Raw genomic sequence first — 27,753 nt, 5'->3', positions numbered from 1 at the left:
CATCATGCTGTTACAGATATGCATGTCAACAACAACTACTGACCCCAGTACTGAACCCAGCCAACTCCAGTGAGGAGAGGTACAATAGGGCCCACACTGGTACCCGCAACACCATGTGAGGGCCTTTGGAGTATGTAAATCAAGATTTAGGTAAGTATATACGTGTTATTTGGGGGGTTCTTGATCAAAGTATTCTTGAATGACTAATAATAATTTACAGTAATTACAAATGCAGCCAGCGATGTCAGTTCTGAGACACAACTTATTCTACAGGTGCTTGCACAAATCCTCCGGGTGCCTGTTATTTGAACCTGAAAAATGCATAGCTGTCATCACTGCATGCATGCAGCTTCACAACCTTGCAGTAAGCCTGAGACTTTCAGTTCCTCACGACACGCCTGACACTGGTATAGGAGGTGATGAGAACCACACAGCTCATCAGCAGACCCCTAATGATGATGGCAAACAAGTCAGGAGACTTCTCATCCAGTCTAGATTTTCAAGTATGACAAAAACACACAATCTATTTAGAATGATTTAAGTTGCTTTTATCATACATTTATTTCAATATTTCTTAAGGTCCATGTATTGAAAACTTTATGATTGAAGACAGCAAGCTCTTACTGTTGTCCATATTTTGCATGAACTGACATTTTTCCCTTTGAGCCTCTCCTGCTGAATCTCTCCTCAGCTCGCACAGAATGCTCCCAAGGATTTGACCTTTCCTGTCTTCATGTAGTCATCCCCTTTATCTGACAAACAGAGATTATATATTCCATTCAGTGTGACAACTTTGTTGAGAGGGTCATTCACTGTGGGACACCAGAAAACTATGTCTGAAGGGAATTTTATGTCAAAATTTAAAGGATTATTCAAAATAATAATTGTTAAGTGAAGGTTAATATTATTATTTACCTTGAACTGATTGTGATAATCTATTCCTTATATTTCCACCAGCAGCTCTATGGGATGGGGTGGCTTGATTGTTTGATGCCGCTGTAACATATTTATACATTATATGTATTTACATTAAAAGGATGAGTGAAAGAGATTGGTGAGTGGTGTTCTGGAAACACAACTTCCTGTCACTGATTACTGTGAATGGCTATAGTGTCTGAACTACGGTGGCCCATACCCGCCACTGCTGAGATCATTTTCACTGTATGCCTCTATATTTTATCTCACATATACATTTTTCGATATTGTTATTTCAATGTTTATAAATAGTTTTAAGGTTCGTCCGCCTATTTGATGGGATTCCCCTTTACCCTTTTGTACATGACACTTAAGCAGTGTCCTGTTACTGTAAACAGATTAGTTTCAAATTCCAAACTGGTGATGTCTATTCAGACTAATGCTTAGTCTCTAAAACTGTATAGTTTTGAAAAAAACAAGTAACTCCATTTACATTGAAGAGGAGCTCCAGTGATATGGGAGATTCCGAGATGAGCCTATTCTATGGCTATCTGGCTGCCACCCAAATCGATTCAAACGGGACCCCAAAGCTTGTTGTATGCTATATACCCAAACACAAGGCTGTTAGCAAGCGCTAGTGCAGACGTGATACATCGTAAAAACTGTATCGTGATGTCTTCAGAAATACAATTTCTTGCAATATTTATACAACGAGATAGTAAGGCTAACGCTTACGCACCGGTCAAGCGTAGATAATATCGCTAATACAGATATAACGTATATGAATTTTAACACTAAAGACAAACAATCATTATTTTTGCAGTGACGATATAACACTTATACACCTTTATTTGGTAACTTTCATCAGTTTTGCTCTTCATTTTAATAACTTTGTTTTCACATATACATGTTATACCCGACTAGTCTGTCATACATAATTATGGGGCAGTTTTCAATCTTGTACTGGCTTACTCTGATGTTCCTGAGCAAAGCTTATTGGCTTGGTTGTTATACCTCGTTTGTCTGGTAATCATATTATTACTTAATTTTTTTTATCTAATGACACCCTGTTCTCTGGATCACGGCTCCGTGACTATCCATAACAATTAAGATGAATGTTCAGTTCAATCAACTCCGCCGCTCTACCGCAGAATGTTCGTCCAACTCTGCAGGGGGCATTCTCAGTGGCTTCAAACGCGCTGAAATGTTTTCGCCTTGCATCCAAGATGGTGGACAAGTGAAATCGTATGATATATGACTATTTTAGGTCACTATCTCTTTTTGGATTACCCAATAAAGTCAATTCATAGTTACACGGTAGTGAAGGAGCTTACAACTTTATAACACTTATTCATTCACTTTTAACACATTCATGCGTGTCATTCGCTACCTTAAGAAAATCATAGTTAAAATGCCTATCCAACTCGAACTACCATCCCGCTCAAGAGGAATGTTTTATGTAATGTACAACACACACAGACACACACACACACACTAATTGTTTTATTAAATGTATCCTCGAGAGTCATGTGTTCTGTTAATCTCACAAAGTTTCAGCTATCGCCTCTTCCTTTGTGGAGTGAGGTTTCACATTTGTAAAATGATCTGTCTGTACCATTAACTTAACTGCCCTCACTCTGTGCAGTTTTCCCGTCCCATATTGCCAAACGGGTGACCCACAAGGAAGAATACTGCCCTCCCTCAGTCCAGTTATATTGTGCCTAGCACAATAAGTTGGGAATATGTAACGTTGCTGTGGCCAAACATTTTGTACCAATTTGGCAAACTTTCAAACCCTCCTGTTCATAAAATGGATTTATTGCCGCGGTCGGATTCTATTCAGGGAGTCATCATTATGTACGGGTAAATATTTTTAAAGCATGCACTTTTTCCTAACCTAACAACCTTAAAGAGGATGCACTAGTGTTGATATCTCATATAAGAAATAAACGAGTCGTGGTCGTTGTTTATCGTACAATAAACAGCACCCACTCGCGGTTTGTTTCTTAATTACATGACCATATACACTGTCATTATATTTCATGTAATCAGTTAACAAAAGCGACATACGAGTAAGCTGTTCCATCGTCATAAGAAACACTTGCCAAAAGTAGCGCCAACTGCACGATTCCGACAACACCAGGAGCATGTTTCATTATTCACCATAAAAATGATGACACTGGGTGCTCGCAAAAAGGCGAGCTCATCCCGATCCACTAGTGGCACCCGCCACAAATACATGCAAAGGCAAGCCAATTGTTTACCCGAAAAGGCACGGAAACACACGGTACAAGTCAAATTAGAGAATTGCATCAGACATCATTTTTGTCATTGATACGTCAAACCTGGAAATGCCGTCTTTACGTCCAACACCAGGACCCGAATCCTTCAACACGCCCAAACATCCCCCTGAGCACGAAACTTGCATACATTTTCCCCTAACCTAAAGTAATCTATACAAGTTCTGAAGTAAATCGTATTTACCCGCATGAATCGCCTTAAGTCATTTATGTTGCATATAATGCGATTGTTTCAGAATAGGACACAGAAACCATAATTGATTATCAGTTTGAAGATCAATGTACACAATGTTCAAAACATTATTCGTGTCACCTAGACAGACACACGTAAAAGATACAGTTAATGTCAGAGGGGTAAAGAAAATGTCAGTATCGGTTGTGCCCACCACGTGCATCAATCACCACTTGACACCGACAACCCATAGATGCAATCAAGTTGTCAATAACATGCTGTTGGATGTGCTGCCATTCATGCTGAAGTGCATCAAGAAGCGGCGGAAGTGTTTGGGGCAGTGGATTCCTTCTGCGTACGCGTCGATCCTACTCCTCCCACAGATCCTCAATCGGGCACGAATCTGGTGACAGGGCTGGCCAAGGTAATGTCTGGATGTTGTTGTGCTGTAAGAAGTCCTGACAAACACGTGCAATATGCGGTCGCGCGTTGTCCTGCTGGAACTGTCCGCCATGAACGTTGACGTGAGGAAGAACGTAAGGCTGTAGGATCAAGTCTCTGTAACGCACACCTGTCAATGCACCTGCCACATGCACGAGAGGCGTATCTACCACCGTGATGAATTCCGGGCCATACCATGACACTCCCGCCGCCAAAAGGGACAACCTGCTGCACACAGTTGGGGGCTTAACGTTAACCCCGACATCTGTAGACACGTAGCCCATCAGCACGTGTGAGTAGGAAACAGGACTCGTCAGTAAACAGTACATTTCTCCACCTTGCACGTGCCCATCTAACCCTCTTTTGACACCAAAGCAGACGGTCCGCCAGATGACGTGGGGTCAATAAATTACATCGTACAGGTCTTCATGCAAAAGGTCCAGCCTCTCTCAGTCTGTTTCGTACCGTTTGATCTGATATTCTGCATACCTCAGGGATCTGTGTGGTTGTAGACGTGGCTGTGGTAGTGCGGTCTCGGAGGTGTCGCAGCCGGATGTATCGATCTTGTGCTTGGGTTGTCACCCTTTGTCTTCCTGACCTTGGTCTGTCGTCAACTCTGTTGGTGTTGTTGTATCGGGTCCACAGTGCGGAGATTGTCTGTCTTATAATCTCAGCTTGTAATCCCCCAATCCCCCCCGGGGATTATAATTTTAAACAGTTTGAGAATTGGTGTCGTTTTTTTCTTTTACTGTTCTAATATATTTGATACTGTACGGCAGTAATGAATAGTTTCCTAGACAGAAAGCATGATCTATGAAAGTTTCTGGTAGTTCGTAACACTATTTTGACGACACCCACCTCGTGTCTGCATCCCGACTATCCCCTCTCCCTGTAAGTTACATAATGTCAAGATGTCTTTGTGTGTCAAGGACGTCAGAAAATCAGCTGATGCCCGATGCTGACCGACTTGGTATTTTTCTTCACTGACAGAAACTGGATATACTGACACACAGCTATTATAGATATTTAAATAACCCCTGATCAAATAGATGCCCTTCGTTAATTTCTCTGTGGAGTACCGTATATACCTGTGATAACGATACCGGTGGCGATGCTGATGCTGATGGTGGTGGTGATGATATGCTAATATCCTTGCATTTAAGAGTGGTTATCATTTTCTGTGATTGCAAACTTTAACATTTGAAAAATGAAACACATATACTTGATCATATGATCAAGGCAACTGGCGTTGCCTAGTGGTAAAAGCTTTCGCTCCTCGTGCCGAAAGTCCAGGTTCGATTCTCTGGATATCATAGGGAAACCCCTATATTGTTGGAATATTTCTAACTAATAACCTGAGTACCATTGATCAGAATCAAATGCTTCTGGTTCGCCTTCCTAATCTCTGATCACACGATGTGTTAGTTCCGGGAACTGTCCGACTAGCATTTACGATTAGTTTGACTTCTGCTGACGTTAACAGGGAGCCTGTTCAGAACATAGGTCGTGCTATAGTTTAGAAAATCGCGATTAAAATTAGTGGTAATGAGGTTTTGAGTATCGATGATAGCGATGTATACTATTGTTACATGGATCTCTGGAGAACAGACAAAGAGCGGGAAAACTTGCAGTACCAAGGTATTTGTAATCGGAACACATTGAAACTGTGTGTTTTGTGCTGAAATGGTGATAATACCGTCGTAAAAGATCTCGCTGTTGCCAGTGCATTAGGTAACCGATTCTATATTCCGCTAGACTTTGAATTACGAGATGCCCACATGCCTTTTTATCAAGCATCCCTAGGCGATAGGTTAGAATACAAACTCACTTTTAATGACTACGGTAGAGTAATCAGAGCTGCTGAAGATGCTAGTTATTCCATTGAAAATATCTCGCTGGAGTATGATATGATAACAAATCACGAACTAGCCAGACAAATTCGTAACCAGTATACCGGAAGTTTAGCCATTTTGTACGATCACGTATCGGGACGTATTATTCTGTGCCCGACTATAAACATTAATAAAACATACCTATCGAGAGATTGGGTAATGAATGACGATGGGGTACACAAAGTTGATCTGGACGATCGTTTACAAGACTGTTTACGAATATGACACGAAAAATACAAAGGAGAATCAACCCTTTTCATAATAGATGACTGCAGTGCGAGTAAAGAACTAAACAAAAAGAAAGATATGATTTCATATTCAGCATTCTCCAGACAACATACTCATCATAGCGTTTGGGTGCTTACTCAAAAATACAACTCTGTCCTGAAAGATCTTAGAGAGCAGACCAAATGGGTTGCCTTGTTTCATTGCAAAGACTGAGATTCATTCGAGGAATGTTTACGCCAAAATGATGTTATTTATACCAGGTCCGAACGAGATAGAGTCAGAAAACTGTTAGCTTCAACGAAGCACTGTAAACTCGTATTAAATACCGATCAACCACCTGCTTACGCAATTGCTTAGCAAAATTATAGCAAAAAAACACAAAAATATTGCCAAATTAGCAAAAATATGGCAAAATTATAGCAAATATAGCGAAAATACGATAAATTGACCATTAGCGGTTATTATGATGTAATAATGTGGCTTGCAATCCTCATTCTTTCGCAACAGTTTATTATTACGGGCTGTATTGGATATGCCATATTTTATTATGTTAGACTTAAATATCTCCTTAGGTATAACATTATGGAATGCGACGAACTCATCAAACAAATGCTCAAAGATGAGCCAGAACCTATGACAGATAAATCTTTAGATAAACATAGCGAAAGACTCGCAGCTTTGGCAGCCGGTGGAAAATGTTCCCAATATTTGGCGGAAATTTATACCATCGAAAAAATTGATAACGTGAAGGACGAAGAAATTAAAAAACTGTATGGGCATTACGAGTCCAGACTGGGAGCTACCATGACTAAAACAATAGGTTCGGCTATGTTACAACTATACACAGTCGTAGCTAGTACGTTTCTCCCTATCCCGGCAGAACATCGCCCGTATTTATGCAAATCTCTTGAGAAACACGCTATAAGCTCAGTAAGCTGTGAGTTTTATCATAAATACGGAATGCTCTTAGCTCCACTCACCACAGCTTTAATAACGGCTAGGTATTGTCAATTTAAACATACATGCCCACTTAATAATAATGGAGACTCAAGTGACACCACCACAGATTGTGGAACAAGTGAATGAGGATGCACAACAGATTGTGAATGAGGAAATACCACAAGTCAGAGTGATGAAGAACCCCCAAAAAATCGCAGCCGGAAGAAAGGACGGGCTGGCAAGGAAAGCGAAACAACATATTGAACATAGTCGTCCGTTTAAAACTTGGGTACTAGTAGGAGTTGTTGCTATAGAGGTGGCATGGTTGTTTTATAAGACCGGAGAAGAGAAAACGTCACCCCCGATGCCACAACAAATTCAGTTAGAGGTTAGCCCCCATATAATGTTATAATAAGCATGACTACTCCAGTTACAGACGGTAAAATGTTGGTAAAAACGTATCATTCAGCGGTGGTCAGTGGCTTGGCCATTGGCTATATATATATAGCTAAAATGAATACTAAAGCCACACCTCCCAAGCTAGATTTTAATGGTTATGATATCAGTATGATGATTCTTGATATTGGATTGGCTATGGCAACAAAAGATATGCTCATCAAACAAGGGCTTATCCCGGAAGATACAATGAAGTAATTAAACATTTGAATATATTATATTATCGAACATGGCATCAATTGTGATGATGGTCGGTGGAGCTGTTGTTAATGCTCTAGCTTTTTCGGGGAGTAATTTTTTATTTTCTACTCTGAGGGAATCAAATGCTAATGAAGTTGAAGAGGAGCGTAAAAGACATAATAAAGCATTAGAACAACTCAAAGCAGCCCATTCACAATGGACCAGGCGCAAAATAGAGAGATTAGATTTTATTAATGAAGAAATGCATAGGCAGGGACATTCAATTCAAACGTTTAAGGATGTTGAATCTGCCATGCACGAATACTTCCTCATTTATGGGAAAAAACTTGACCCAATGCCAAAACCAACAATAAGTCAGTTTTATACACCCGTCAGAGGAACAAAAAAAACACGAGATCACATTCATCATGTTTGGCTTATCAGTCATCGCTATTTTTAGCTACACAATAACTACGCATAAACCATGACCTAGTTAGGGTCTCACCAGTGGAGATTTGATTTGCATTTAGGCAAATGATATGATAGATGTATAACCATGAATCTGTGCAGATTTACACTCATGGGAAAGCCTACTCAATGTAATTGACGTTATGTTGGTATTTACTGTGGTATCCACTCTTATTACATCAGGCAGGGAAATGTAAATTATACATGTTCTGTATGTGGGATAGGGGTCAAAGGTCGTTATTGTTTATGTAAGAAACACGGTGCTGATAGGATCAGGAACCAGATTATTTACACTTGGAAGAGAGATTACATCAATGAGAGGAATAGGTTGGGGAGAATATGAATTTAGATATATGAAAAACAACCAATTAGACATTTGACTCATTTTGAATATACCATTAAACCACAATGGTTTTTGTGAGAGAGTTGAAGGATTTAGCAAAACAACGTGGACTACGTGGATATTCTCGAATGAGAAAAACTGAATTGATCAATTTACTCGGTTTGGAATACAACAAACCCCAGACTGTAAGAGAACTCAAAGCTCAAGCAAAAAACACTGGGCTGAGAGGTTATTCTCGAATGAGAAGAGCTGAATTGATCGCTTTACTAGATAATAATCAATCGGATGATAATAAATCAGTTGATGATGTTGATAAAAAACAACAAGAATTAAAATTTGTAACCACATCCGCCGGAGTTGGTAAATATCTAAGAGTTTGGAAGATGGATATTAATTCCAACATGGATGTTAATGATGTTAAGCCCATCATATCGAGTAAAATTAACGAGGAGTTAGATGATTTACTTAGTATAAAATACCAGCTGACGATTAAAATGTTATTGAGTAAAAGTAACACAGACAATAGCACTGAATATACAGAACCATATTTCAGAAGCAATCAAGAAGTTATAACCGAATCCGATACTTTAAACGCATCATTGGATACATTAATTCAGAGGATACAGGAAACTTTAGAACGCTGGACTAATAGAGGGTGGGGTGTGGATAAAATCGATAGTTTATATTTAGATATAGCAAATTATATGTCCTTCAAAGGTGGATCTTATATAGATTTACCTCCGTATTATAAAAAGAAAAAAGCCATAACTTATGTAAAAAATAAATCTGATGACTGTTTAAGAATGATGATAAGATCTGCATTGTTCCCCGTAGACAAAAATCCGGATAGACCTTCTAGCTATCCCTAAAACAATGGACTAAACCTCGATGGTATAGACGAACCTACACCAATCTCACAAATTGATCAGGTGGAAAAGCAAAATAATTTAGCTATAAATGTTTTCAGACATTCTTCTAAAGGAATTGTTGTACACAGGATAAGCTCTGCTCCAGAAAATATTCCCAGAATCAATTCATTTCTGATTGAAAAAGATGGTAAAAATCATTATATGTGGATAAAGAGTTTAAGCAGACTATTATACGATCAAACAACCCATAAAGAAAAGAAATATTTCTGCGAAAGATGTCTACATGGGTACAGCAGACAAGATCTATTAGAAGGACATAAAGAAGAGTGTAGAGGTGTTGGACAGAGTGGTTTCAGGATCGATATGCCTAAAGAAGGGGAAAATATATTAAAATTTGAACATTATTGTAATCAAATGCCAGTACTGTACGTGATTTACGCTGACTTCGAAGCGCTTATCAAACCTATAGAAAATAATCAAGATAATAGTCAAGATAATCAAGATAGTAGTTTTACATATAAAACTCAAGAACATATTCCTTGTGAGTTTGGATATATAGTTGTAAAGTATGACGGGAAAACAAACCCGCAAGTGATTTACAGAAACCAATGTGTATGATGAGGGATGATTGGAGGGCCTATAAGAAGTCAACTAGTTGTCATGTTTGTAATAAACCCCTGAATGGGGATTCCTTAAGAGATCGTTGCCACGTCACGGGTAATTATCGGGGAGCCGCGCATATTACTTGAAACTAAAAATTCTCAAACAATACCCATCCCCGTTGTGTTTCATAACCTTAGTGGATATGATTCACATCTCATTATGCAAGCTATCTCAAAGACCGACGGTTGCTTAACATGTATTCCTAATAATATCGAAAAATATATATCGTTCTCATTGACTATACATTATACGGACAAGGATGGGAAAACCAGAATAAAGCAAAGTAATGGGCTTAGATTCATAGACTCCGTACAGTTTCTGTTATCTTCCCTGGACAATAGCTAATGCAAACAAACCTGATGACTTTGCAATAACAAATCAATATACCAATAGGTTAACGCATCATTTGTTGCTGAGAAAAGGTGTATATCCTTACGAATATATTGATGATTGGTCTAGATTCGACGAAACTAAATTACCATCTCTTGAATCATTCTATACTAACTTAAAAGAATCTAAAATAACAGATGTCAATTGTGAACACGCTCTGACGGTGTGGTATAAATTAGGTTGTAAGAATTTAGGCGATTATAACGATCTGTACTTCAAAACCGATGTACTGTTACTCGCCGATATATTCGAGATATTTAGAAACACATGTTTAAAACAATATGGCTTGGATCCAGCTAAATTACTCACCGATTACGATATGCACATGTTTAATGAGAACGGATTAAGAGGTGGTATATCGATGGTAGCGAAAAGGTATTCTAAGGCTAATAATAAATTAGTGGAAGGATATGATCTGAGTAAACCCGACACGCACATATTATATCTCGACGCTAACAATTTGTACGGATGGGCTATAAGTCAACCTTTACCCACGGGTGGTTTTGAGTTGGTTGATGATATCGAGTGAATGATATCAATGTGAATGCTGCGAATAAAGGGTACATATTAGAAGTTGACTTGGAATATCCAAATTCGTTAAATAAAGATCATAACAGTTATCCGCTAGCTCCCCAAAGATTAATGGTGAATAAAGATTAGATGTCAGAATATCAACACTCCTTGATGGGTAATACAAGGTTAGCTAACATAGAAAAACTCGTACCAAATTTGATGGATAAGACAAAATATATAGTTCACTGCAGAAATCTCCAGTTATATCTATCGTTAGGTATGAAACTAACGAAAATACACAGAGTTCTAAAGTTTGATCAAAGTTCTTGGATGGAGCCCCATATAAGGCTGAACACAGATTTAAGAAAGATAGCTACCAGCGATTTCGGAAAGAATCTGTATAAGCTCATGAATAACTCAGTATTTGGTAAAACTATGGACAATCTAAGGAAGCGTGTTGATGTTAAATTAGTCAGATCTAATGAGGAAGAAAGACTCAGGAAACTTATAGCCAGTCCGGCTTTTAACAGAAGCAAGATATTCGATAACGACTTAACCGCGTTGCATATGCAGAAGAGTTATATAAAATTCAACAGACCAGTGTACATTGGTATGAGTATTCTCGACTTGTCAAAACACTTAATGTATGACTTTTATTACAACGAACTTAAGAAGCAATACAGCAATAGATGCGAGGTGTTATATACCAACACAGATTCCTTGTTTATGGAAATACAATCCGAGGATGTGTATAAAGATATGGCAGAAAAAATATATATGTACGACACGAGCGATTACCCAAAAGATAATCCACTGCACAGCATAGTAAATAAAAAGGTGTTAGGTAAGATGAAGGATGAATGTGCTGGGACCCCTATAGCGGAGTATGTCAGATTCAGACCTAAGATGTATTCTATAAAGAAGTCCGATAATGGAGAGATAAGAAAAGCTAATGGTGTTGAGAAGTATGTGGTAAAAAAGCATATCAAACACGAGCAGCATAAAGAAGCATTATTCAACGGTAGAACATTCAAACATGAGATGAACTCTTTAAGAAGTTACAGTCATAGGATATATGGATTAAGAATGAACAAGACTTCATTATCCCCCTTAGATACAAAGAAATGGATTGATAAGGATGGTGTAACTACCTCTGCTTATGGTTAGTTAGGGCGGTAATACTGTATCGTTGGGAACTATGAGCAACTCTACTCGTACAAACCTGCCAGGTGGATCTTTAGGATAATAAAGAATAGGCTCTTCTTCTTTCATAACCAATCGACTAATGATATATTTCTTAAGGGACCAAATCGAAACGGTTGCGAGATGTAGGCCTCCTTCGAGTTCAACGTGCTGGTATAAGTATCTTACGCTTACTCTACCTGGAAGTTTTTGTTCTTTACCTCTCCTCAGTGCTGAAGATTCAGAAGTCACAGATTTCATTTTAATCACATCAGATGGTTTATTCCCGATTTATCTCATTACTTCATTATTCAGTGCTGATACAACAGCTGATAATCTTGTCACCCATTCGGTTGATCTCATCGTTCAGATTTCATTTCGATCCCATACTGATAGCGAAACAAACGTTCTGCTAATGTCCGGTTAAATCTTTCAACAATAGCTTGACTACGGTGGGCCTCTTTTTCACCACACCTGATTTCGACATCGTGCTTTGTTAACAATTTAGTTACCGATCCCATAAACTCACGATCTACTTGAAATAGCTTAGGCCATTTTAATGGTCCGCACTAGCCACATCCACTACAGTTAAAGCGTATTTATACGTTTTGCGTCTTACCTTATCATGGGGAAGAAACAAGAGGTCAGCCTGATGAACTTCATTTGTTGAATATTTTTAATATCAAACTTCTTCCTTGGTATATAACGCGGTGCCGGTAAATATATTTGCAACATCACTTGTTTCTTTAACCAATCCTTGGCCACATCGTTAGATACCTTAGCCACAGTGGCTAAATTTTTTATTGCACCTATACCTTTCCAATATCCTTGTGGGCTATAGGACATTTTATTCATTATTAATAAATATTGATGTTTCTTTTAATACGACTTATGACAATCGTTGAATCGCATAATCATTTTTGCATTAAAAATTCCCCCTGTAGTAGCAGTATAGGTATATAAATCTGGCTCCAGTGGGGTTGCGGTAAAACTCCCTATTACCTATACTACTTCATGGGAGCAATGTTAACAAAACTAACGCAGCGTCGTTTAGTCATTTTAGAAGATGCACATCTAGAATTTTCTCAAAATGATTTTTGTGTGTGGATTAGATGTTTTATGAAGACTAAATTATTATCATTATAACAGAGTCACGTGCGCATATTTCTATAGTCCGTTTCAGACTGCCATCATTGGACTTCGAACAAATGTAAACTTCCTGTTTTCGTTCAAATTTGTCTCCTGTAAACTTGTCGATAAGACTCATTGTGACTGAAATACTTTAAACCACAGGTAGGGTGATCGATAGCTACTCGATATTTAAATAACAACAGTCTGTGAAAAATTATATCGTTTTTTAACTGCAAAAAAACAGTTTTCTAGCATTTCCGACAGTACTAAGGCAAAAATCTCTTAAAATTAGAAATATTGACCCATTGCATTCAGATTCTGCTCACAAAGTTTGAAAACGGATTTAATATCATCAGCCGAGGTGAAATCTTAAGATTTCATTAATTGCAGATTTTGATATCCCTTTCCTAATCAAGGTGATATGAATAATATCTAGTCAAAAATCTCTTAAAATAAGAAATATTGACCATTTCCAGTCAGATTGGAAATGTTATTTTCTATCAGCAGCCAAAAGAACATCTTAAGGTTACACACAACCAAATGTTTTCCCATAGACTTCTATAGTAACGTTATGATTTTTTTTTAAATAACTAAGCATTCAACAGCTATTACCTGTACGTGTGTGCACAGTTTGGCCTTAGAGCAGCAATAAAAAAAATAAAAATGACTAGCTTAGCCAGCTCCTTTTCCGAGTACCGGAAGCTAAACACACCACCCCCAGTTTCGCACCAAATGTCACCTACTTGAAAATAGCTGTGGTCACATTCAGCATAAGTCATCATGTTGAAAAAGACAGTACTAAATATAGAAAAACATGGTCAGTTTTAATAACTGGATGGATGTACATTTGAAAGACATAAAAATCTTACAGAATATCCTCCAATCACAGCCTGCAGATATCTCTCGATCTGCACTGAAGGCTCCCTACGAAAACCGCACTCTCCAAACTGGTACTGATTTGGTGTAGTAGAACCTGTAGACAAGTCAGAATATATTTGCACTTGTCAAATCTGTGATTTATATGTTGTATATATATGTAGCTTCTCAGAAAAAAAATGGAAATTGGATTAAGCTTCACTACTTGTTCCTATCCAGCATGTCTATATGGCACCAGAATACATAGTTTTGATGCACAGAAAGAGTTGTGAGAGTTTAATGATGTACACTTCATCAATGTTTTACAAAAGGCATTTCTGTATTAATAAAGAAGATTTTACCTTCATGCACTGACCATGGAAGTTCATTTATATTTCATAAAAGATGGTGGTCAGGGGTCAATTCTATAAATGATTGAGGCTGCATAGATCATATCACCCTAAAATATTTTTTCGACTAAAAAAATTGAACAAATCTTTAAACCTCAAAACCAGTTACAATACATATTTAAAATTGAGTAGTGGTCTGTTGTTTGCCTTCCTTTGCTGACATCATCAGAACATAGCAGAGTCTGCTACATTCATGGAATATGGTTTTGACACTCATGCCATGATGCGATTGATATTGTTTGAGATTGCTCGAACTTACACCATCCATTGTTTATATAATTAAACACTCAAATGGCTGTCAGCATTTGGTAAATCATCTATGGAGGGGCTATCACAAATGTTTGTGCTTTCATATACTCCAAAAATCAAAAGTATAATCCTCTATGATATAGGCTGATGACATAAGTACACATGGAAAGGAATCAGAAAAAAAATCTCAAAATTGGACAGAGAGCATGGAATTCAGGCCAACAATAAGCAAGGGACACATTAAGCAGCTTTAAAGTCATCATATATGTAAGGCTGGATAATGAACTTTACCAGAAAATAGGAAATAAAGGGGTGCATTGTTAACAGCAATCTCACACACTGACCAGTGAACCATACCGCCTATTAAAGCCGAGGAATTGAAATGGACCCTCAAGTAGTAAAAAGCTTTTTGAAACCACAACATGGAAGGAAATTACACTTAACTCTATTGATTTATTTAGTTAAGACTTTAAAATACTCACAAGACATCAAACATTCTTACTGTTTAATGTTTCAAGGTGGCTAAACTTGCTTATTTCAGTTATTTGCCAGTTTCAATGAAACAAAGTTAAAATTCCATATAATTTTGAAAATGTACAGCTTATTCTGACATAAATGTAATTCTTTTTATTCACAATTAACAGTGTCATGCAATACCAGCTTAAAATAGTGTTTCTCTCCAATAATTTATGGGTTTATAGGGGAATGAAAGATACAATGTATTTTACTAAACAGGGGAGATAATTTAGTTTTGTCGAACACTATCACATTCTTTACAGATGATTTCAGAACCATAATGTTACATTCCAAAAGAGCCAGTGGGTATTATTTTCATCTAAGCAGGTTCTGGGACTGGTGTATAGCCCTTACTTCATGTTTGCAAACTAAAAAACTGCACAGTGAGGCATTAAGGGAGCACTGTCAGAAATGTCTAGTGCATGAGGGTCATCTTATTATGGCACTTGATAGTGAGCAACAGAGGGGCCTCAAGTGGACTGGGGCTCTTAAATGTACTTACTGTACCTACATGTCCAAGTTCCACAACTTCTACAAGGTAATAAAGCGCAGCGAGGCAAAACAAGGGTTGTCGATCACACACTGCCAACACCGGACTTCGGATCAGCTTCTCCAAATGCCAAATTCGATGTCGAAACTCCTACTTCTTCTGCATGAGTGCACATATACCTCCCCAGTCAACATCAGGCATGTGAAAAGCTGAAAAAAGTGTTCAGACAATATCAAATGGCAAACCAGTTTGGATATAACAGCCAGGAGTCAGTTCGTGAGGGGACAAAATAATTATTTGAAAGTTATATGAGTGAAAAATAAGTCTGTTTTAAGAAACTTAATAGAAAAATAGCATCATTCATTCACACAAGAGCACCTAACAGAAAGACATATTGGTATGCTACATTGTTTACTATAAATAAGGGGATGTTTGACATATTCTGCTGTCAGCAGTGTACATGCTTCATATTCAAGATAACGGCATCGCGTAACTTGACTGGCAAGCGATTGACACAAGGCAGAAAATGTTGTGGCAGTGGTGACTTTATCCTAATTTGTTGTCAAATTCATCAGTTTCAACAAATTCAGAAGGCAGGAGGAGGGTTTGTTGGACAGAGGTACCCTGGGGGGTTCATGCTGAGATCGACCACAATGCGAAGCAACATTCATTTCCAGCCCATCCAAATGCTCCATTCAACCCAAAATGTCCCCAACTTCACTGTCATTATTTTTAAATTTGCCTCCATGGTGTATCCATGGTGAAATATAAACAGAAAAGCATGTAAAGTATGAATTACTGAAATGTGCACTCACCCTACAGGTTACACACAACCAAATGTTTTCCCATAGACTTCTATAGTAACGTTATGATTTTTTTTTAAATAACTAAGCATTCAACAGCTATTACCTGTACGTGTGTGCACAGTTTGGCCTTAGAGCAGCAATAAAAAAAATAAAAATGACTAGCTTAGCCAGCTCCTTTTCCGAGTACCGGAAGCTAAACACACCACCCCCAGTTTCGCACCAAATGTCACCTACTTGAAAATAGCTGTGGTCACATTCAGCATAAGTCATCATGTTGAAAAAGACAGTACTAAATATAGAAAAACATGGTCAGTTTTAATAACTGGATGGATGTACATTTGAAAGACATAAAAATCTTACAGAATATCCTCCAATCACAGCCTGCAGATATCTCTCGATCTGCACTGAAGGCTCCCTACGAAAACCGCACTCTCCAAACTGGTACTGATTTGGTGTAGTAGAACCTTAAGATTCCATTAAACCTTTTTTTATAGATTTTTTACTATATTATCACTCATATCGCCTCGACCAGAAGTGGGATAATGCCTTTTAAAATCTACAATTATTGGAATCTTAATATTTGTTCTTAGCTGCTGATAGCCAATAACATTTCAAACCTGTGAGCAAAATCTGAATGCAATGGGTCAATACTGTTAATTTTAAGAGATTTCTTTACTATATCATCACTCATATCGCCTCGACCAGAAATGGGATTTTGCTTTTAAAATCTACAATTAATGGAATCTTAAGATATGTTCTTAGCTGCTGATAGCAAATAACATTTCAAACCTGTCAGCAAAATCTTAATGCAATGGGTCAATACTGTTGATTTTAAGAGTTTTTACTATATTATCACTCATATCCCCTCGCCCAGAAATGGGATTTTGCTTTTAAAATCTACAATCAATGGAATCTTAAGATTTCTTCTTTGCTACGAATAGTAAATAACATTTCAAACTCGTAAGGAGAATCTGAATGCAATGGGTCAATACTGTTAATTTTAAGAGATTTCTTTACTATATTATCACTCATATCGCCTCGACCAGAAGTGGGATAATGCCTTTTAAATCTACAATCAATGGAATATTAAGATTTCTTCTTTCCTATGGATAGTAAATAACATTTCACAATTGTAAGGAGAATCTGAATGCAATGGGTCAATGCTGTTAATTTTAAGGGTTTTTACTATATTATCACTCATATCGCCTCGACCAGAAGTGGAATAATGCTTTTAAAATCTACAAATAATGAAATCTTAAGATTTCTTCTTTGTTGCTGATGATAGTCAATAACATTTCACACTTGAAGGGAGAATCTGAATGGAATTGGTCAATACTGTTAATTTTAAGATTTTTTACTATATTATCACTCATATCGCCTCGACCAGAAGTGGAAAAATGCTTTTAAAATCTACAATCAATGGAATCTTAAGATTTCTTCTTTGCTGCTGATGATAGTAAATTATATTTCAAACTTGTGACTAGATTCTGAATGCAATGGGTCAATACTGTTAATTTTAAGAGATTTCTTTACTATATTATCGCTCATATCGCCTCAACCAGAAGTGGGATAATGCCTTTTAAATCTACAATTCATGAAATCTTAATATTTCTTCTTGGCTGATGATAGTAAGTAATATGTCGCACTTGTGAGCAGAATCTGAATGCAATGGGTCAATGCTGTTAATTTTAGGATCTTTTTTACTATAATATAACTCATATCGCCTCGACCAGAAGTGGGATAATGCCTTTTAAATCTACAATCAATGGAATCTTAAGATTTCTTCTTTGTTACGGATAGTAAATAACATTTCACACTTGAAGGGAGAATCTGAATGCAATGGGTCAATGCTGTTAATTTTAAGAGATTTCTTTACTATATTATCACTCATATCGCCTTGACCAGAAGTGGGATAATGTCTTTAAATCTACAATTCATGAAATCTTAATATTTCTTCTTGGCTGATGATAACATTTCGCACTTGTGAGCAGAATCTGAATGCAATGGGTTAATACTGTTATTTTTAAGATTTTTTACTATATTATCACTCATATCGCCTCGACCTGAAGTGGAAAAATGCTTTTAAAATCTACAATCAATGGAATCTTAAGATTTCTTCTTTGCTGCTGATGATAGTAAATTATATTTCAAACTTGTGACTAGAATCTGAATGCAATGGGTCAATACTGTTAATTTCAAGAGATTTCTTTACTATATTATCACTCATATCGCCTCAACCAGAAGTGGGATAATGCCTTTTAAAATCTACAATTAATGGAATCTTAATATTTGTTCTAAGCTGCTGATGATATTAAATTATATCTAAAACTTGTGAGCAGAATCTGTATGGAATGGGTCAATACTGTTAATTTTAAGATTTTTTACTATATTATCACTCATATCGCCTCGACCTGAAGTGGAATAATGCTTTTAAAATCTACAATCAATGGAATCTTAAGATTTCTTCTTTGCTGCTGATGATATTAAATTATATTTCAAACTTGTGACTAGATTCTGAATGCAATGGGTCAATACTGTTAATTTTAAGAGATTTCTTTACTATATTATCGCTCATATCGCCTCGACCAGAAGTGGGATAATGCCTTTTAAATCTACAATTCATGAAATCTTAATATTTCTTCTTGGCTGATGATAACATTTCGCACTTGTGAGCAGAATCTGAATGCAATGGGTCAATGCTGTTAATTTTAGGATTTTTTTTACTATAATATCACTCATATCGCCTCGACCAGAAGTGGGATAATGCCTTTTAAATCTACAATCAATGGAATCTTAAGATTTCTTCTTTGTTACGGATAGTAAATAACATTTCACACTTGAAGGGAGAATCTGAATGCAATGGGTCAATGCTGTTAATTTTAAGAGATTTCTTTACAATATCATCACTCATATCGCCTTGACCAGAAGTGGGATAATGCCTTTTAAATCAAAAATTAATGAAATCTTAATATTTCTTCTTGGCTGATGATAGTAAATAACATGTTGCACTTGTGAGCAGAATCTGAATGCAATGGGTCAATACTGTTAATTTTAGGAGATTTTAATACTATATTATCACTCATATCGCCTTGACCAGAAGTGGGATAATGTCTTTAAATCTAAAATTAATGAAATCTTAATATTTCTTCTTGGCTGATGATAACATTTCGCACTTGTGAGCAGAATCTGAATGCAATGGGTTAATACTGTTAATTTTAAGGGTTTTTACTATGTTATCACTCATATCGCCTCGACCAGAAGTGGAATAATGCTTTCAAAATCTACAATTAATGGAATCTTAAGATTTCTTCTTGGCTGCTGATGATAGTAAATTATATTTCAAACTTGTGACTAGAATCTGAATGCAATGGGTCAATACTGTTAATTTTAAGAGATTTCTTTACTATATTATCACTCATATCGCCTCAACCAGAAGTGGGATAATGCCTTTTAAAATCTACAATTAATGGAATCTTAATATTTGTTCTTAGCTGCTGATAGCAAATAACATTTCAAACCTGTCAGCAAAATCTTAATGCAATGGGTCAATACTGTTAATTTTAAGATTTTTTACAATATTATCACTCATATCGCCTTGACCAGAAGTGGGATAATGCCTTTTAAATCTACAATTCATGAAATCTTAATATTTCTTCTTGGCTGATGGTAGTAAGTAATATGTCGCACTTGTGAGCAGAATCTGAATGCAATGGGTCAATGCTGTTAATTTTAGGAGATTTTTATACTATATCATCACTCATATCTCCTTTTACCAGAATTGGGATAATGCCTTTAAAATCTACAATTAATGAAATCTTAATATTTCTTCTTGGCTGATGATAACATTTCGCACTTGTAAGGAGAATCTGAATGCAATGGGTCAGTACTGTTAATTTTAAGGGTTTTTACTATATTCATATAATTCATGAAATCTTAATATTTCTTCTTGGCTGATGGTAGTAAGTAATATGTCGCACTTGTGAGCAGAATCTGAATGCAATGGGTCAATGCTGTTAATTTTAGGATTTTTTTTACTATAATATCACTCATATCGCCTCGACCAGAAGTGGGACAATGCCTTTTAAATCTACAATCAATGGAATCTTAAGATTTCTTCTTTGTTACGGATAGTAAATAACATTTCACACTTGAAGGGAGAATCTGAATGCAATGGGTCAATGCTGTTAATTTTAAGAGATTTCTTTACTATATCATCACTCATATCGCCTTGACCAGAAGTGGGATAATGCCTTTTAAATCAAAAATTAATGAAATCTTAATATTTCTTCTTGGCTGATGATAGTAAATAACATGTTGCACTTGTGAGCAGAATCTGAATGCAATGGGTCAATGCTGTTAATTTTAGGAGATTTTAATACTATATTATCACTCATATCGCCTTGACCAGAAGTGGGATAATGTCTTTAAATCTAAAATTAATGAAATCTTAATATTTGTTCTTGGCTGATGATAACATTTCGCACTTGCGAGCAGAATCTGAATGCAATGGGTTAATACTCTTAATTTTAAGGGTTTTTACTATATTATCACTCATATCGCCTCGACCAGAAGTGGAAAAATGCTTTTAAAATCTACAAATAATGAAATCTTAAGATTTCTTCTTTGCTGCTGATGATAGTAAATAACATTTCACACTTGAAGGGAGAATCTGAATGCAATGGGTCAATACTGTTATTTTTAAGATTTTTTACAATATTATCACTCATATCGCCTCGACCTGAAGTGGAAAAATGCTTTTAAAATATACAATCAATGGAATCTTAAGATTTCTTCTTTGCTGCTGATGATAGTAAATTATATTTCAAACTTGTGACTAGATTCTGAATGCAATGGGTCAATACTGTTAATTTTAAGAGATTTCTTTACTATATTATCGCTCATATCGCCTCGACCAGAAGTGGGATAATGCCATTTAAATCTACAATTCATGAAATCTTAAGATTTCTTCTTTGCTGCTGATGATAGTAAATTATATTTCAAACTTGTGACTAGAATCTGAATGCAATGGGTCAATACTGTTAATTTTAAGAGATATCTTTACTATATTATCACTCATATCGCCTCAACCAGAAGTGGGATAATGCCTTTTAAAATCTACAATTAATGGAATCTTAATATTTGTTCTAAGCTGCTGATAGCAAATAACATTTCAAACCTGTCAGCAAAATCTTAATGCAATGGGTCAATACTGTTAATTTTAAGATTTTTTACAATATTATCACTCATATCGCCTTGACCAGAATTTGGATAATGCCTTTAAAATCTACAATTAATGGAATCTTAAGATTTGTTCTAAGCTGCTGATGATATTAAATTATATCTAAAACTTGTGAGCAGAATCTGTATGGAATGGGTCAATACTGTTAATTTTAAGATTTTTTACTATATTATCACTCATATCCCCTCGACCAGAAGTGGAATAATGCTTTTAAAATCTACAATTAATGGAATCTTAAGATTTCTTCTTTGCTGCTGATGATAGTAAATTATATTTCAAACTTGTGACTAGATTCTGAATGCAATGGGTCAATACTGTTAATTTTAAGAGATTTCTTTACTATATTATCGCTCATATCGCCTCGACCAGAAGTGGGATAATGCCTTTTAAATCTACAATTCATGAAATCTTAATATTTCTTCTTGGCTGATGGTAGTAAGTAATATGTCGCACTTGTGAGCAGAATCTGAATGCAATGGGTCAATGCTGTTAATTTTAGGATTTTTTTTACTATAATATCACTCATATCGCCTCGACCAGAAGTGGGATAATGCCTTTTAAATCTACAATCAATGGAATCTTAAGATTTCTTCTTTGTAACGGATAGTAAATAACATTTCACACTTGAAGGGAGAATCTGAATGCAATGGGTCAATGCTGTTAATTTTAAGAGATTTCTTTACTATATCATCACTCATATCGCCTTGACCAGAAGTGGGATAATGCCTTTTAAATCAAAAATTAATGAAATCTTAATATTTCTTCTTGGCTGATGATAGTAAATAACATGTTGCACTTGTGAGCAGAATCTGAATGCAATGGGTCAATGCTGTTAATTTTAGGAGATTTTAATACTATATTATCACTCATATCGCCTTGACCAGAAGTGGGATAATGTCTTTAAATCTAAAATTAATGAAATCTTAATATTTCTTCTTGGCTGATGATAACATTTCGCGCTTGAGAGCAGAATCTGAATGCAATGGGTTAATACTGTTAATTTTAAGGGTTTTTACTATATTATCACTCATATCGCCTCGACCAGAAGTGGAATAATGCCTTTAAAATCTACAAATAATGAAATCTTAAGATTTCTTCTTTGCTGCTGATGATAGTAAATAACATTTCGCACTTGTGAGCAGATTCTGAATGCAATGGGTTAATACCGTTAATTTTAAGGGTTTTTACTATATTATCACTCATATCGCCTCGTCCTGAAGTGGAAAAATGCTTTTAAAATCTACAATCAATGGAATCTTAAGATTTCTTCTTTGCTGCTGATGATAGTAAATTATATTTCAAACTTGTGACTAGATTCTGAATGCAATGGGTCAATACTGTTAATTTTAAGAGATTTCTTTACTATATTATCGTTCATATCGCCTCGACCAGAAGTGGGATAATGCCATTTAAATCTACAATTCATGAAATCTTAATATTTCTTCTTGGCTGATGATAGTAAGTAATATGTCGCACTTTTGAGCAGAATCTGAATGCAATGGGTCAATGCTGTTAATTTTAGGATTTTTTTACTATAATATCACTCATATCGCCTCGACCAGAAGTGGGATAATGCCTTTTAAATCTACAATCAATGGAATCTTAAGATTTCTTCTTTGCTGCTGATGATAGTAAATTATATTTCAAACTTGTGACTAGAATCTGAATGCAATGGGTCAATACTGTTAATTTTAAGAGATTTCTTTACTATATTATCACTCATATCGCCTCAACCAGAAGTGGGATAATGCCTTTTAAAATCTACAATTAATGGAATCTTAATATTTGTTCTAAGCTGCTGATAGCAAATAACATTTCAAACCTGTCAGCAAAATCTTAATGCAATGGGTCAATACTGTTAATTTTAAGATTTTTTACAATATTATCACTCATATCGCCTCAACCAGAAGTGGGATAATGCCTTTAAAATCTACAATAAATGGAATCTTAATATTTGTTCTAAGCTGCTGATAGCAAATAACATTTCAAACCTGTCAGCAAAATCTTAATGCAATGGGTCAATACTGTTAATTTTAAGATTTTTTACAATATTATCACTCATATCGCCTTGACCAGAAGTGGGATAATGCCTTTAAAATCTACAATTAATGGAATCTTAAGATTTCTTCTTTGCTGCTGATGATAGTAAATTATATTTCAAACTTGTGACTAGATTCTGAATGCAATGGGTCAATACTGTTAATTTTAAGAGATTTCTTTACTATATTATCGCTCATATCGCCTCGACCAGAAGTGGGATAATGCCTTTTAAATCTACAATTAATGAAATCTTAATATTTCTTCTTGGCTGATGATAACATTTCGCACTTGTAAGGAGAATCTGAATGCAATGGGTCAGTACTGTTAATTTTAAGGGTTTTTACTATATTATCACTCATATCGCCTCGACCAGAAGTGGGATAATGCCTTTTAAATCTACAATCAATGGAATCTTAAGATTTCTTCTTTGTTACGGATAGTAAATAACATTTCACACTTGAAGGGAGAATCTGAATGCAATGGGTCAATGCTGTTAATTTTAAGAGATTTCTTTACTATATCATCACTCATATCGCCTTGACCAGAAGTGGGATAATGCCTTTTAAATCAAAAATTAATGAAATCTTAATATTTCTTCTTGGCTGATGACAGTAAATAACATGTTGCACTTGTGAGCAGAATCTGAATGCAATGGGTCAATGCTGTTAATTTTAGGAGATTTTAATACTATATCATCACTCATATCTCCTTTTACCAGAAGTGGGATAATGCCTTTTAAATCTACAATTAATGAAATCTTAATATTTCTTCTTGGCTGATGATAACATTTCGCACTTGTAAGGAGAATCTGAATGCAATGGGTCAATACTGTTAATTTTAAGGGTTTTTACTATATTATCACTCATATCGCCTCGACCAGAAGTGGAATAATGCTTTTAAAATCTACAATTAATGGAATCTTAAGATTTCTTCTTTGCTGCTGATGATATTAAATTATATTTCAAACTTGTGACTAGATTCTGAATGCAATGGGTCAATACTGTTAATTTTAAGAGATTTCTTTACTATATCATCACTCATATCGTCTCGACCAGAAATGGGATTTTGCTTTTCAAATCTACAATTAATGGAATCTTAATATTAGTTCTTAGCTGCTGATAGCAAATAACATTTCAAACCTGTCAGCAAAATCTGAATGCAATGGGTCAATACTGTTGATTTTAAGAGTTTTTACTATATTATCACTCATATCCCCTCGACCAGAAATGGGATTTTGCTTTTAAATCTACAATCAATGGAATCTTAAGATTTCTTCTTTGCTACGAATAGTAAATAACATTTCACACTCGTAAGGAGAATCTGAATGCAATGGGTCAATACTGTTAATTTTAAGAGATTTCTTTACTATATTATCACTCATATCGCCTCGACCAGAAGTGGGATAATGCCTTTAAATCTAAAATTTATGGAATCTTAAGATTTTTTCTTGGCTGATGATAGTAAATAACATTTCGCACTTGTGAGCAGAATCTGAATGCAATGGGTCAATGCTGTTAATTTTAGGAGATTTTTTACTATATTATCAATCATATCACCTCAACCAGAAGTGGGATACCGTATTCGACGTAATAAGCGCCCTGCTCTAATAAGCGCCCACGGCGATATTTACTGAAATATTTGCTGGTGAACAATCCCACTTAGCACCCCTTCCGATTGGTCAATATACAAAAGACTTATTTATTCGCGTATAATACGCAATCAAATTCTGGAAAAATATATCTGTCGTATATAAACATTTCAGGCTGTCAGCATAAACCACGAAATTGATCTTTCAAGGCTGTTTTTTTCCACCAAAATAACATTCTATTAAAAGCCCCCCATTTCTAATTTTGAGAGCGCACTGGGCGCTTATTACGTCGAATACGGTAATGCCTTTTAAATCTACAATTAATGGAATCTTAAGATTTCTTCTTTGCTGCTGATGATAGTAAATTATATTTCAAACTTGTGACTAGATTCTGAATGCAATGGGTCAATACTGTTGATTTTAAGAGTTTTTACTAAATTATCACTCATATCCCCTCGACCAGAAATGGGATTTTGCTTTTAAAATCTACAATCAATGGAATCTTAAGATTTCTTCTTTGCTACGAATAGTAAATAACATTTCACACTCGTAAGGAGAATCTGAATGCAATGGGTCAATACTGTTAATTTTAGGAGATTTTTTACTATATTATCACTCATATCGCCTCAACCAGAAGTGGGATAATGCCTTTTAAAATCTACAATTAATGGAATCTTAATATTTCTTCTTGGCTGATGATAGTAAGTAATGTCGCACTTGTGAGCAGAATCTGAATGCAATGGGTCAATGCTGTTAATTTTAGGAGATTTTAATACTATATTATCACTCATATCACCTTGACCAGAAGTGGGATAATGTCTTTGAATCTAAAATTAATGAAATCTTAATATTTGTTCTTGACTGATGATAACATTTCGCACTTGTGAGCAGAATCTGAATGCAATGGGTTAATACTGTTAATTTTAAGGGTTTTTACTATATTATGACTCATCGCCTCGACCAGAAGTGGAATAATGCTTTTAAAATCTACAATTAATGGAATCTTAAGATTTCTTCTTTGCTGCTGATGATAGTAAATTATATTTCAAACTTGTGACTAGAATCTGAATGCAATGGGTCAATACTGTTAATTTCAAGAGATTTCTTTACTATATTATCACTCATATCGCCTCAACCAGAAGTGGGATAATGCCTTTTAAATTCTACAATTAATGGAATCTTAATATTTGTTCTAAGCTGCTGATAGCAAATAACATTTCAAACCTGTCAGCAAAATCTTAATGCAATGGGTCAATACTGTTAATTTTAAGATTTTTTACAATATTATCACTCATATCGCCTTGACCAGAATTTGGATAATACCTTTAAAATCTAGATTCAATGGAATCTTAAGATTTCTTCTTTGCTGCTGATGATATTAAATTATATTTAAAACTTGTGAGCAGAATCTGTATGGAATGGGTCAATACTGTTAATTTTAAGATTTTTTACTATATTATCACTCATATCGCCTCGACCAGAAGTGGGATAATGCCTTTAAAATCTAGATTCAATGGAATCTTAAGATTTCTTCTTGGCTGATGATAGTAAATAACAGGTCACACTTGTGAGCAGAATGTGAATGCAATGGGTCAATGCTGTTAATTTTAGGAGATTATAATACTATATTATCACTCATATCACCTTGACCAGAAGTGGGATAATGCCTTTAAAATCTACAATTAATGGAACCGTAAGATTTCTTCTTAGCTGCTGATAGCAAATAACATTTCAAACGTGTGAGCAGAATCCGAATGCTATGGGTTAATACTGTTAATTTTAAGAGATTTTTTACTACATTATCACTCATATCGCCCCGACCAGAATTTGGATAATGGCTTTGAAATGTACAATTAATGGAATCATTTCAGAGAGGCAGCTAAAGAGCCTCGGGGAGTCAGGTTCGTTTTTCGGTTGATTGCGAGTCATCGTACATGTCGGCGTGGGACGTTGTTCATACTTAAACCACTAGTTTGTCTGGCCCAGTCTCGACTACATGTATTTATATTGGGTCACATGGCACACAATCAACAAAGTCACTATACAAGCATGACCAACCGGTTCATCGATTGTCGCCTCCCACGACAAGTGTAGATGTGGGTATATTTTAAGCCATGTCCAACATAGACATACACACTGCACTGTCCATGGATTATCGTGATTTTAGGCTAAATATATTATTTCGGCTTGCTTCAATATATCTTTCCTGTCATTTGGAGATCTTCCAAACAAGACAAAGTGCAATTCCTGCAGTCTGGTTCCTAAAACACTTAAGTATCTATACTCTCTCCTGGTTTACTGGTGCATGCATGTATGAGCAGTCATATCCGTCTTACCGCTTATATCTGTTCGTTTAATATTTGCACACCAAACTTCTGAGCTTGAGCTGAGGAGGCATTTGAGGTTACCAGATACTTGTATATGTGCGTAGATTGCCACTCTGAAACAATCGTCAACACCCACTTGGATATGTTACTT

The 27,753-nt window shown here is 35.8% G+C and overlaps 2 long non-coding RNA genes across 2 annotated transcripts; both read right to left on the bottom strand.

Annotated features, from left to right (window-relative positions):
- Positions 1 to 588: 588 nt before the first annotated feature.
- Positions 589 to 27,688, bottom strand: LOC139476998 (uncharacterized). The gene is made up of 3 exons (XR_011654129.1): positions 27,612 to 27,688; positions 916 to 996; positions 589 to 752 (listed from the first exon to the last, which is right to left on the bottom strand). It is a non-coding gene; the product is annotated as an uncharacterized lncRNA (long non-coding RNA).
- Positions 13,874 to 16,861, bottom strand: LOC139477042 (uncharacterized). Its single transcript, XR_011654130.1, has 3 exons — positions 16,769 to 16,861; positions 15,615 to 15,811; positions 13,874 to 14,055 (listed from the first exon to the last, which is right to left on the bottom strand). It is a non-coding gene; the product is annotated as an uncharacterized lncRNA (long non-coding RNA).
- Positions 27,689 to 27,753: the final 65 nt, after the last annotated feature.

This window comes from Haliotis cracherodii, unplaced genomic scaffold, assembly GCF_022045235.1.
Source record: "Haliotis cracherodii isolate W230 unplaced genomic scaffold, xgHalCrac1.p SCAF_30, whole genome shotgun sequence".
Classification (NCBI taxonomy): Eukaryota; Metazoa; Mollusca; class Gastropoda; order Lepetellida; family Haliotidae; genus Haliotis; species Haliotis cracherodii.
This window is presented reverse-complemented; position numbering and strand designations above follow the sequence as displayed.